General features: G+C 37.9%; 1 protein-coding gene and 1 non-coding gene across 3 annotated transcripts in view; both read right to left on the bottom strand.

Moving 5' to 3' along the window:
- ADGRB3 (adhesion G protein-coupled receptor B3) overlaps nucleotides 1-13,567 on the bottom strand; it is a 719,215-nt gene that overhangs the window by 103,152 nt on the left and 602,496 nt on the right. The gene's annotated exons all lie outside the window — the stretch shown is intronic.
- LOC123822275 lies at nucleotides 209-311 on the bottom strand. The gene has a single exon (XR_006786250.1). It is a non-coding gene; the product is annotated as a U6 spliceosomal RNA (small nuclear RNA).

The raw sequence follows: 13,567 nt of genomic DNA, 5'->3' as shown, positions 1-13,567 counted from the left end.
TACTTGATGAGAAAAAAAAATCAACTCTTTAATGTAACTGACTTAAGCTGTTTTTAAAATTGAGATGAAAAAAATCAAATTCTGAAGAATCATATTTACATGAAGTGATTGGAAGTGCATTTCAATTCACTCTTTACAAAGTAATTCAGACTCTTCACTGCCTTCATTAATTTCTTTAAAATTTAGTTTTGTGAATGTGTGGCTATGTATTGATTGAGGCATTTTTTTATTGGTCTGTATTTTGCGCAGGGGCCATGCTAATCTTCTCTGTATCGCTCCAATTTTAATATGTGTGCTACCGAAGCGAGCACTGTATTTTGTTGCCTATTATCCTTTTAGTCTCACAAAGCTGGTCTCATCATTTGGTTCTGGGAATAAATATCAAGCATTGGGTGGGTATCAAGTGGCCACATAAGCCACTTTTTAAATCAGATGCAACCCCCATCCTTATATTCATGATCTACATAGAGCCTTTTCTCTTGAGAAAACTCGGTGGGAGACAGAAGCCAGACCCCTTGGAAAGCAGGGACAGAATGGATTTCCAACCTAAGCTCTACTCCGTAGTGAGGCCTTTTGGTGGGAGCACAACCATAAACTGCATTTTTTTCTTTGTGAGACTTGGACACTAGTTAGTGACTAGGAGAGTTTCCCATTACTGACACACTGCTCTTTACCCTTCCCATGAACACATCTGAAACAGATGCCAAGAAATTCTTAAGGAAGCCAACCTAGCCTGGTCTCCAGGGAATTTACTTTCCTTCTCCAAGGATATGATATGCCATGCTCAATTTAATAAACTCCATTCTTTGAAATAGCTGTCCATTATGCAGTTTCCATTGGTACCCAACACAGAGGAGGGCTTTTGTATCTGCCTAAAAGAATGGATTCTCCCAAAATGAGTGCTTCTCAACGATCTCACTTATTTAACTCTTCCTGGTCCTTGCAGGATGGGTTGCAAACTTCTCCAGAAAGTTCTGAGGTTTTGTTTTGGAGAGCTTCTTGCACAGTGAGGTCTGAGCTGCAGTAGGCCAGGGGGATGAAAGCACTCTCCAGGGGCTCAGACCCTCCCGCCCACTGGAGCCAGGCCACTAGGGTTTACAAAGAGAGTCCCCACTGCTCTATGTCAGGTGCAGCTCTTCTCTTCTAGGTTTCCACAAGCAGCAAAACACTACACTGACAAATTGTGTAAAGTTCTTATACCACCAGAGGTGTCCTTCCTCTAGTTTCCACAACTACTGAACGTTTTCTGGAATGTGCATACAAGTGCTAGTGTTCCATGAACCAGCACTTGGGTGTGAGAGCTCAAAGTTCCTAATAAACAAATGCAAGAGCCTGGGAGTATATTCTGAGGGACCCACCATGTGGGCAAGGCAGGGTGTTTCTCCTTCCATTTCAGACCACCCGTGACCAGCAGAAAAGCAACCACATAGAACACCTGAGTTGGAAAACACACTGCCGTGGAAATGCATGCTCTAAATCACCGAAGTTTCTTGGTCTGCGTCTTAATTAAATGCTGCAAGGTTGACTGAATTGCTCAGTTCTCCAGCTAGCACTGTCCTTTTGACTACACCTTCATACTAATTAATAGGCCTGCTGCTGTATTTCAGGAGGGGATTCTGAAAGTCTGGTTACTAGGGCATTTCAGTTTGATGGAAAGGAGATCCCACTGAGCTGCTATTTCCTGTTACAGAGAACTTGATTTCTTTCTCTTCTGCCCCCTATTATGTTTCTTATACATTCCTTTATTTCTTTCTTACCAGTGTCTCTCTTTCTCTCTCTCTTTCTGTGTGTGTGTGTGTGTGTGTGTGTGTGTGTGTGTGTGTGTGTGTATAGTTGGAGAAACATACAATTTTCATTCTGCTATTAGGAGCCAATGGATAGCTTTGTCTTTGAGAACTAGGTTAGATACCCATATTATGTGCCATTCATTCTGCTGGGTTCTTGGAATTAGATTGATTAAAACCTGTTCTCTACCACCAAGCAAGTAAATCAAACCCTTTGTTGGCACTTATTGTGAGCCAGGCATTCTTCCAAGTGTTTTCCACACATTAACTCATTTAGTCGTCATAACATTAATATGAGGTAAATGTTATTTTGCTCATTACATAGATAAGGTAACTGGGACACAGAGAGGTTAAGACACTTGCCTGGGGTCACGTAACTATGAAGTGATGGAGCTGGGATTCAAAACCAGGCATCTGATGTCAGGGGCCTTGATTTTAACCACCTTACAATACAGCTTTTCAGGAAGACACAGACCAGAGACAAATACATATACAGCAGTGACACTGGTTCCACAATACAGATGGGGTGACCCACGGGAGACAGGTCTATTCTAACTGTGAGATCAAGGAAAGTTTTATATTTGTGAGCCACAAATGTGAACTGCTTCGTGACTTTGTCCTTTGAGATCCAGAGGCAATCTGCCTTTAGCCTTCTGTGATAATAAAGAATATTTGTGTACATCTGAATAAAGAGCAAAATTGAAAATCAGATACATACATTTATAAATATTTTATTTATTTATTTATTTCTACAGAGAGAGGAAGAAAGGGAGAGAAACATCAGTGTACAAGAGATAGATGATCAGTTGCCTCTTGTATACCCCAAACTGGGGACCTGGCCTGCAACCCAGGCATGTGCCCTGACTGGGAATCAAACCAGCAACCTTTCCGTTCACAGGTTGGTGCTCAGTCCACCGAGCTACACCACCCAGGACAGGCACATATATTTTTAAAAGTTGCACTGACCTGCCCTTCCTCTCTTCTCTGGCTGTCAGCTTTCCTCCCAGGAATTAGTCTCATCTCTCCATGGGGAGCCTGGCCAGGAACCAAGGAGCACAACTGTGGGAAGCAGATGACTACAGCAGATTAAAGCAGGAGGCTTTTCTCTAATGTATTTCTTCCTCCTTAGAGGTTTTGTTGAAGAGACAAGATACAAAGAGGGAGTATTGGCTGCCTAGTGTGAAAAGATGAAATGCAAAGGTAGTTTCCATTTAATTCAGCTGAACAGGTTCTTCCCATCCTCTTGTTGGCTCCCTCATTAATTTCTAGGGGAAGGAGAACTTAGCATCTCTCCTTAAAAGGGCTGGATTCTATAGACATCATGATTTTATGATTAGACCCAAAGAGATTAACTGGATGGTTAAGCCAGCAGGTATTAACCTTGAAACTGGTAATGTCAGCATAAAACATGTTTCTAAAAAATTGCAAAATTACCCCTTCTGAGGGGTATAAAATATGTATAACTAATATCTGATAAATCAGAATCAGCTAGAGTAAATTTTTAAATGTGGGTAAGAAAGCATTATTTAAGAAACAGCCAGATAAGCACATATATTTTTAAGTGGTATGTGAGGTATTGAGGAAAAAAGGAAAGGAAGTGAGAAGTGAGTTCTTGGAATAGATTTCTTATTACAAGGATGTGGAGAACAGAACATTGCTTTCATTTTCTTTTCCAAGATTCCATGGAGTTCCTTATTTCTGGATCATATCTAAATGTGACATTCATGATAGTTTAAATATCATAAGCACTTCTCTCTATGCCAGGGACTTCTAAGTGTTTTATGTATCTTTTTTATTTTATATCTTTAGTCTTCAAATAACCCTTGAAGACAGACAGTGTTATCACTCACATTTTACAGAAGAGATTGAAGCCAAATCAGGTGCAACAGAAAATCAAAGGCACAGGAGACTGAACCTGGAGTCCACACTCTTCACCAGGACACTGACTTGGTTCTTAGAGCAGACAGTGAATAAATGTTTACTAATTTCTTAGTAGACCTGGTTGTCATGTCTTAAGTCCAAAAATATTATAGGTGCAGGAGAGTTAATATAGAATTTTCAAATTTATGCTTATGATTTGCTATCAATGTTGTTCACCAAAAAACAGATCGGGCAAGGTGAACACAGAAGTACAAGGTATCATAAACAATGAGCAGAAAGCAATTTAGGAGATAACAGAAGAGTTCTAATTCATCAATTGTTATACCAAATTAATTCATTTCTCGTATGCTCCTGCTGTGAGGCATAAGTGATATACTAATTTCACTAAATTAAAACCTATGGAGATTAACCTTTTTAATGCTTGGATGAAATGAGAAAAAAGTTATAATAAACTGTTTCTTGTTTTCTTATAAAAGTAACTGATTATAATGTCTGAATACTTTTATTATATATAGAAATAGTTTAAAAGATTTTTCCAGGATGCCCCATGGTATAGAAAATGCTAAAGAATGGTAATTTTTTTTCACTGTGTCTCTATGTACACTGACATTGGAACTCTATGCAAGTGGTAATGAATCTAAAAGCCATATTCTTTGAAAAACCATCTTATTTTCCCTCAAAAACCTGTTTATAGAGCATTATTTTTTTAAAAGACACTTTGTGAGCAAAGGAGTATGCTAGCATAAAGCAGCATGAAAGTCTCCAAGGATGTAACATTGTCTTTGGTATATGATGCAATAATGGGACAACAATAACAGTCATAGAAAACATCCATCAAGTTCTTAACATGCGCTAGATACTATTCTAAGCACTGTGTTGGTATTATCTCATGTAATACTTATGACAACAGTATGAGTTGGTGCTATTATTGCCTCCACTTGACAGATTCTGAAACGAAAGCAAATGTGACTAAATAACCTTCCTAAGCAAGTGGTCCAGCCAGGGAGCCATACTCCTGGCTTGGGCTCTTAACTGCCATTTCTTCTGTTTCCTAGCGACAGCAATGAGGGTGGTAATAATTGGGGAGTGAGAGAAGAACCAGCTTCACAGAAATCATTAGTAGCAAATCACAAGTCTAAAATATAGCTAATGATGGAGCCTGAAAGCTGCCACTGTGGCAGTTTATGAGGTGACAGCTGCAAAACCCTTTGAAATCCTTTGGAAATGCTTACTCCACAAGTCCACAGCTTCTCCTTGAGTTGTGCCAGCTCCATGGCTACTTGACATGGTCTGGTGCCCTGTGTTCACCAGTGTATCAAACATGTGTGTGCCGAATGCATGTGAAAGGAAGCATAACAGGCTCCTCTGCCCATGCAAGGAGTGGTGGTGACTGGTGTAGGGTAGTGCTGCAAAGTCCATTCTTGGATAAGTGCATGAAATGGGGATTTAAGGCTACAGTAATACATTTGTGTTTATAAAGCGTTCTATAAATAAGTAGGCTCCATAAAGCCAGAAGGTCCTTTGGCTGACAAGATACGAGGGGAAAAGCAGTGAGGCAAGCCAAATCAAACCGTCTGTATCTCATCAGTTTATCCTTCTGAGAAAAGCCCCTAGGTCCTCCACTAGTGGCTGATAAAAAGAAAAGCCCTCTCCTGGGCCCCAGAAGCAGAAGGGTTAAAAGTGGAAGCCCTTCACATAATACTATAAGTTTATTAAAACAATTTTTGACAGGCATTTATTTGAGCTTCTTTCTCTTACAAGGACTTTTTCCTCCCCACCTGCCCTGGGGTGTTGTTTAGTTTACATTGACTCAGATTTGAAAGGACTTAGGCTTGAGATATTGCTTTATTCCAAACTCCTGGAATGTCCCCTGACCACAACCTGAATTTATAAACTGCTTATCTTAACTTTTTCTCCTCCATTTGGCCTTTTGTTCATATCTAGATATATATATAGTCATTTGTGAATGTAATTTTCCTCTTCCTAACAGTGTCTACTTCCTCTTCCTAAGCATAAACAAAGATACTTCACAGAAATAGGGTAAATACGAGATGCTGTAGAAATCCAGGGGAATCTCCCTTGTAATTCATCATTCTGTTTTTACAGTCCCATCCATATATATACATATTCTTTTTTACCTTATGGGAAAACCCAGTGCTTATGCCAAATTTGAATGAAGTGAAAGTATTATTATTTTATTCCATTTAACAACATGCAGAGAGCCACAATTAATACTTCATTACCATGGGTGATGCTGCAATTAAAATGAAAGGAAAAATGGCCAGGACTTACTTGGATTTGGTGAAATGACCCCAAGAGAAACCTTATAGTATATATGTTTGAATATGATGGTTTTCTTATTTTTAATGGATTTTCCTTTCCTCCAGAAAGTACTAGCCCTTAAAACTCAGGAGAAATCAACCATTAACCTCAAAATACTCAGAGATCACTATAAATATTTTCCTATAATTACATGCACTGAGAAATATTACACTTGGCCCCGGGTGTTATCTGACAAATAGCTATCATTTTTATTTTACAGGTGTTCTTTAACCAAAATGTACTGAAAACTTATGTAGGAATGGGTCATCTCATTTATTTTATAGGCAATTTTTTCTGAATATATTTCACAGTGGTATCTGGATCATACATAATATAATCTCAGTTATAGTCCTTCTTCCCTTACTAAAAAAGAAAGTGAAGTTAAAAAGGATGCCTTACATAGACACTAGAGCTGAGATTTCTAAGCCAAGTAAAAATTATAACTACTAATATATTTCTTCCTCCTTATCTCCCTCCCTTATATTTTTTAAACATGCGAATCTTAGACTTGTGAGCTTTTTTCCCCAAAGAATTTCAGTTGAAGATGGAAGAGGAAACTATAAAGTAATAACAGCCCAAAGTGTGAGACTTTGAGATTTTGCACAAGAAATTCAATCTGTTCAATTTAGCGGCTGTCTGTGAGATTCTGGAAAGAGGCAACATTAGTCAGGTCCCCGTGCTCCAGCGTCCCTGGCCTACATTGCAGAACTGGGAGGCACACGAGAAGCATAGGCTGTTCACTCTCAGTAAATCCCTGAAATCCCAGAGTGTTTGCTTTAAATATTCTCCCTCTATCTTCCCTGATAAGAAAAACAATGTCCTCCACACCAATGAGGACTGGATAATAGTTTATAATAGAGCCCACTAAATGAAGAATGCTAAATGGAATGAGATGAGATGGGGCAACATAAGCAATCCATTGGTACATTTCTAAGACTTGATTTCATTCCTTGAGCAAGAGTCTCGTTGTTTTATTGCTGCTCTGCTCACACCCTCCTCCTTCAATAAGAAGCAGATGCAAAGAGAGGATGTAAGAAGGACTTTTAAGTACCTTTCTGTTGCCTGACTGACTTCTTTCAGAGTGCAGCTTCATCTGTCCAACTGGACTTAGCTTTTTGCTTTGTCTAGAATAAAAAAAAAAAGAAATGCAACCACCCCGTGAATGACAGCCCCTATCTCCGCACACGTCTCTCCTGCACCACTGCACGCTGCTTCTGTAATGAACTCTCAAGGTCTTTGCTTTTTGGCATGAACACTGCAAGTCAGGTAAAAAATGTTTAGCTATTTGTGACCTGGGGATTGAAAGGTAAAACTCACAAAATTGGTTTGGCTTTGAACCCAAAGAGATTTCCCAGAGGTGACAGGTTTGTGTACCAGCATAGCCAACATTGATTTTTGCTTTTTCCTTCTCAGATATTTTAAAGTGCAGCTTGCAACAATGAATACTTTGATGTGTGGGTAATCTTTTCATCTCCTTGACCTTGTTTTGCTCAAAGTGCCCATTTTGGTTCCTGTTAGGTTTAAAAAGAGAAGTGTTGACTTGGGATGTCTCTATTCACATTTTTTGCACCCCACCCTCCTGAAGACATCCTCCACCCCTGCCCGTACCAGTTCCCTTGCACACAGAGCCATCCCTCCTATGTTTTAGGTGGCTGGTGACTAATGAGAATTCACTCCCAGCGTCACACTTTTTTCCAGTCATAGTCCATACACAGATAAGATTCACAGACCACAGACCCTTCTCCTCCACCAGCAGCAGCAGCAGAAGCATACTGCATCTGAATTGCTGTGAACCTTCCTCCATTACTCAGGTTGCCTTGTTTTTCCTCAGCGTTAAGGACTTTATAAAGTCACCTGAAGAAACTTGAAAGCTGCCACATTATTTTTAAGTGTTTAGGTAGTAAACTTTACCAAGGGAAACCTACAAAGAAAATGACCAAAACCAAGGGAAGAAAGTGCTTTTAATTCTTACCGTTCCTAATCCTAGTTCACAGCTTGATTCTACCTTCTACTCACCAGCCCTAACTGCTGACAAGTTTTCGAGTTTTTGAGTGCTACAAACAGGCACCACAAAGATATTTCCAGGTTTATAATACAATCCACTTGGAACCAAATTTTACATTTTTCCATATTGTATGCATTTGTTTTCCCCCCTGCTATACGTAGTCAATGAAATTGCTATTCTAAGTGGCCTCTTTTTCTTTTCCAGGGGAGAACAGAATATACATACATTTGCATATGCAAACATAGATTTCCATTAGCAAACCCCACTGGACCTAACACTCATGGAAGTAGGTTTTTATGGAAAATAAATATTTTTAAAATGTAATAAAGCAAATAGGAATATAAAATACAAGACAAAACAGACTCATGGAATAACTCAAAAATTATTTATTGTGCTCTCGGATCATGCCAGATTTGGGGGAACGGGTGAGAGTGCTGATCTGCTGCAGAATCTGACCCTCTTCTCCCCGAAATCATCAGTGTCTTTCTGGATGCAATCTCCTACCTGTCCTAACAGGTTTCTACTTTGTTCCCCCACTTCCAGTCTACTTATTCTAATCTGTCACATGCACTGTAGCCAACTTTTGTTTTTCTAGAATATAATTTCCTTCAACATCTTTCCCAATCAATTTGAAGTTCATCTCAATTGACTTCCAGCTTCCTTCCTTCCTTTCAATATATTCTGTGTTAAAGTAATACTGCAGTGCTAGTTATTGTCTACCCTGTTCTCTCTCTCTTGTTGAGCAAATTCCTATTCATACATCAACTTCTCTTCCAATTCCATGTCCTCTGTGGAGCTTTCTCTAACTTCTTCACGTTCTCATTTTTGCTGTGCAGAATTATTTCCTGTCTTTTCTCATAAGATAGACTATAACTGCACTGTGTCCCAATTGTCTGCTGACCTGTCTGTTCTACAGGGCAGGGCCTGGAGACATAATCCATTTATCTCACCACCCCTAGTCCCTGAAAGAAGGGAGAACTACAACAATAAACTTCAGGACACACTCCAAATTCAGCTGGGAATTTCTACAACTATTCACTGATTTTGGAGCGAGAGAGAGAAGGCAGGGGAGAGAGGGAGGGAGAGAGGGTGAGATAGATATTGAGATTGAGATTGTTGTTCCTTATTTATGCATTTATTTGTTACTTGTGTGTTTGTTGACTAGAAATCAGAAACACAACTTTGGCACATCAGGACAACACTCTGACCACCTAGGCTACCCAGCCAGGGCCCTACAACTCTTTGACCAAGTTCTCCTATACCTGTCCATTGGCCAGGATTTGCGTATGTATGTGTGTGCACATGTGAGTGTGTACATCTTTGCTTTTTGTTTTATTATTTTCTTTTCTCAATAATATCTATTCTTAATTTGTTCCAATCTGTATGTGTGTGAGTGAGCTACTTTTTACCTTTCAGATAAGTAGAGATGCGTGGTATATGCAACAATAAAAAATGGTACCTTGTGCACTGCAGTTTTGCTAATAAGCAAAGAAAGATTTAGATTTTCTTAATATGCTATACTTACTAAGTCAGGAATGAACTCATATCTAAGAAAGTGAAAAAGTGAAAACCAGGGCTGAAATAAGAAGTCTTCCTGATTAATCTGAAATCTTAATGACAATACTTCATCCTGTTACTGAAAGGATGTGTGTTTATGTCTGTGACTTTGCATGAGCTTTCAAGGGCAAGTGACATGGAGAGCAAGGGCGCTGGCCAGGAAGGAGGGGGGAGGAGGGACAGAGCGTGGGGGAGACAATGCTTACATTTTGACTTGAAACAAATAATATGTTTTACATGATGTTTTAGCTGTAAATAGGAAACTAAATTCCAGAAAAATGCTACATAATAATCAAAGGAAATTTGATGTTTTCTTATTGATTTGCCCATTACCCAAAATATTATTGGTAAACAAAAATAATCTAGATGAACATATTTTTTAAATTTTAATTTTATATTTTAGACCTCAAGTTTACAATATTGGTTTAATTTTAATCTCTGATATATGAAACAGTCTCATCACTGATCTGTGCATCTCATTTACCAGTCACTGATCTATTCATTCACTGATGTATTAATAATGTGACGTGCACCCTCGACCCACCACCCACCACCAAAGACAGAACCTTGAAAACACTTTATATACAGCCATCTGGTCCTCTGCCAACCATCCCCCTCGACTCCCTTACCCTGTGATAGCCACCATCCTAAACACCACGATAACTATGATTCTGTTTTCCTGATTAGTCAGTTTTATTTCATATTTACATGTTTTCACAGTTGAGAATGCTCTTCTAGTTTTTACTAGAATACTACAGGGGAGTTCTACTGAAGACACAATTTGTAGCTTCCCTGATTTAATGCAAATTAGGCACATCTTCATGATAACTGATCTCATCAAGGAGAATATTGTCAACTGATCTAAAACCAGTGAAGAAAATGTTGACCAGTTCACTGGTTTGCCTGAAAAATGCTTACTGTATGTAAATTTTTCCACTTTAAAATATTAGTTGCATGCACTATAAAAACAGAATAAAAACAAAAATAAAAATATTTAGAAAATCAACTTAAATTTATACACTTTGCTGACTTAAACTGTTTCAAATGAACCTGGGGAAAGTGTCATTCTTAACCCAACAGTGGGACAGTGAGTAGAATTTGAGTCCATGTTGGTTTCTTTCCATGAGGTTTGCAATGTAATTAGGGCTTATGGTTCCAATTGTTACTAAACTTTAATTGACTTAATGACTTCAACTACTGGATGTGGGGTTTTTCTGAGTCTGTCAGTGCTTTGTTTCCTTCCCAGGGAAATGCATGTAATCAGTTCTGTTTCTCTTAAAAGAATAATTTGATTACACTTAAAGATTCTTTCAAAACTGTATGAAGCCTTATTTACTTTTCTCAATATTAAAATCTTACAGACTGGTCCATCTTATTGTTAAAAATATTTATGATTTTATTTTAATCATGCCATATGCCTACTTGTGAAACCAAGCTTCCCAAAGTTCACAGGAAAGACACTGGTCAAGTGAGAACTGGTGTTTACAAAGAGCAGAGGAGGTTTCCTAATCCCCAGGCTGATCTCTGGCAGCCTTTCTTCTGGTTGCCCTGTTACCAATACCAGGCTCGTTTACAATTAATTCGTAACTAATGAATGTGCTTGACATTTTGTACCAAAAGCTGTGATCGTGGAAAGCCTGGTGATCTAAAATCCATCTTTGACAAGAATTCACTGCTGGGAGTCTGATATTAAAATGTCAGCCCTGGTGGAGGAACCCATCACACACTCCCAAAACTGCTGTACCCATGCATGCAGCTCCAATGAACCAAGGCACAGAGGTGAGACACACTGTACTTTATACCTCTGTGTCACAGAAAACTGTCCATTAATTAATAAAATTTTCTCAGATCCTTAATTTTACAGTCTTTACTAGTGTGTTAATACTACACATGTTTTTCCCCCCTCATAGTTGGCGAAAGGAGGATTCTGCAGGATAGTAAAATATAATAGAACTCCTACAACACTTCATTTATTTTTAAATTCCAAAAAGAAGTTATTATACAGGTAATTCTATTTAATAAACCTAAAGAACTCAGAGTATGCTATACTAACTAAAGGAAACATGTAATACAAATTTTCCTTCTTGGACCATTTCTTTGTCCTTACCTATGAAATCATATGACACTACAGGATTATTATTTCTGTGGTTACACCAGTCATGATATTCCTGGATTTGGTTTGAAATGCAAATGATATAGTGCTAGTATTACCTCTTTTAGAACTACGAAGGCTAATATTAACTAAAGAAATACAAAAGTTACTTGATAGATAACATTTATGCAATTCAAATTCTGATTAAGGAGAACTACTTAAAATATAACTGCTTGTGAATGCAAATTTGTAAGTATAAACTACTTGGTCAAAATGTACATGTTGGCATAGTTCAAATTACAGGAGAATTACTTTGATATGAATTTTTTTACATTTAAAATATTTTCAAAGGCCTATATTTTAAATATTTTTTTCTTCTTCAAATGAATTCACAAGGAATACCTATTCTCAAAGAACAGTTATTAATACCTCATTTTCTTTCTACTCTAATAAATACCTGTGTATTTGGTTATAGCTAAGAAATAGTTTCTCAAATAGACAAATCTAGCCCTGGTTGTTGTGGCTCAGTGGTTGAGTACTGGCCTGTGAGTCACTGATTCGATTCCCAGTCTAGGGTACATGCCTGGGTTGTGGGCTGGGTCCCTAGTTGTGGGCCTATGAGAGGCAACCACACATTGATGTTTTCCTCCCTCTCTTTCTCCCTCCCTTCCCGTCTTTACAAAATAAATAGATAAAGTCTTTTAAAAAATAGACAAATCTAAGTTTAATGCTTGGTTCTACCTTGAAATAGCATGTGAACTTGGGCAAGATAAGTTACATTTGTAGTTTTCAGCCACCTCATTTCTAAAGTGGTGAAAATAAAAACATTTTATGGATTTTCTGAGGGGTAAATGTTAGGAATTATATAAAATGTTTAGGATAATGTGTTGCAGAAAGGAAATGCTCAATAAATAATGGCCATATAACAATATTTATGATAAAGATAAGTAGGAGTAGCAGGAGTATTAAATAAATGTTACATGTGAACATCTGAACCAGAAAGAACCTTCTTTATTACCTGTTCATCTCATATTAGAGAGGAAAACTTCAGGCCCAGACAGAGTTTCAGTGATGCCCCATCTTTCTGCCCTTTAAATCTTTGCAAAGTGCTCTGTTAACTGGCATGCTCTAGTCCTGCCATTCTCTTTTCAAAGTGGGTAACAGGAAAAGTAATGCTCAAGTTAAGGTGAAAAGAGGCTCATCTGTAATGAACAGAGAGAAATCATGCATATCAGAAGAGCAAAGTTAAATCACTGTATTGATTGCTTAAAAATCAATACGAACTTTCTATCTAACAAACCACTTTCAAGCTGAGAACAAGGGGACTTAAAGCCTGAGGAGTAAAGGGCGTGGGCCCCCAGGACATGCCAATACTTGTGTGTGGACACTCACATTGCCCTGGAAGGATGAAAGCCAATCAGCCCTCTGGCTGCCTTGAAATGTTACTGGGGGTCATCCTGTCAAAACAGTGATTGCTTAGAGAGAAGTCTAATAGGAAAAGCAATAAATCCAACTGGCTAGAATGTCATAATTGTTTAGTGTAATACTTCAGGCCTGACATTGACTTCCTACGTATCCAAAAAGAAATAAGCTCTTTGAAAATACTCAGTTCAATAATAAGGGTCAAGAAAATAAGATATGGTCATTCTTGCCTTTCAAATAATTCCATTATAAACTTGGATTTTAAGGTTATAATGACACATTATAAAAACTTATAAAAATTGTAATTGCCCATTATAAAAAATACTGGAAAAATTATCTGACAAATCTCCATATTTACATATCTAAATATTACAATACTATTCAAATCCCTATTGCCTGATTGTTACTCTTCATAATATTTGTAAAGTTGGAAAAAATAATACAAATATGCATAACTCCGAAAAACATTCTAAATGCTTTCTAAGGTCAGTTAAAAAAATCTTC

Source organism: Phyllostomus hastatus, unplaced genomic scaffold (genome assembly GCF_019186645.2).
Source record: "Phyllostomus hastatus isolate PE091 unplaced genomic scaffold, TTU_PhHast_1.1 phas_contig_40, whole genome shotgun sequence".
In the NCBI taxonomy this organism is placed as follows: Eukaryota; Metazoa; Chordata; class Mammalia; order Chiroptera; family Phyllostomidae; genus Phyllostomus; species Phyllostomus hastatus.
The sequence above is the reverse complement of the archived record's forward strand: the minus strand, read 5'-3'. Positions and strand labels throughout refer to the sequence as shown.